Consider the following 497-nt stretch of genomic DNA (forward strand, 5'->3'; position numbering starts at 1 on the left):
TCTCTCTCTCTCTCTCTCTCTCTCTCTCTCTCTCTCTCTCTCTCTCTGTGTGTGTGTGTGTGTGTGTGTCTGTGTGTGTGCGTAGGAGGGTGTGAACTATAGTCTGAAAGTTTGGGTGTTGCCAAAATTTGAATCCCACTCCCCTACGATGAAGTATTAGGAGGTGGAGCCTTTTAAGAAGTGCTTGGGTCACAAGGGCAGAAGCTCAGGAATAAGAACAGTGCTCTTATAAAACTTAGGCCAACAGAGCCTATTCATAAGCTTCAACCTTGTGAAGAGAGAGCAAGAAGGGGTATCTTTGATCCAGAGCGAGTCCTCACCAACCTGCTGCCTTGGTCTTGATCTTCTCAGTCACTAGAACTGTAATTACTAAGTTCCTGTTGTTCACAAGCCTTAAGCCAAGGGCGTTTTATTGTGGCAGCCACAACACACTAACAGAGATAGAGGACAGGAAGACTCTAGACATGAGCAGAGAGTGCCTTTAAATCTGGATGAAA

The sequence above is a fragment of the Nannospalax galili genome, unplaced genomic scaffold (assembly GCF_000622305.1).
Source record: "Nannospalax galili isolate Female #2095 unplaced genomic scaffold, S.galili_v1.0 scaffold370, whole genome shotgun sequence".
NCBI lineage: Eukaryota > Metazoa > Chordata > Mammalia > Rodentia > Spalacidae > Nannospalax > Nannospalax galili.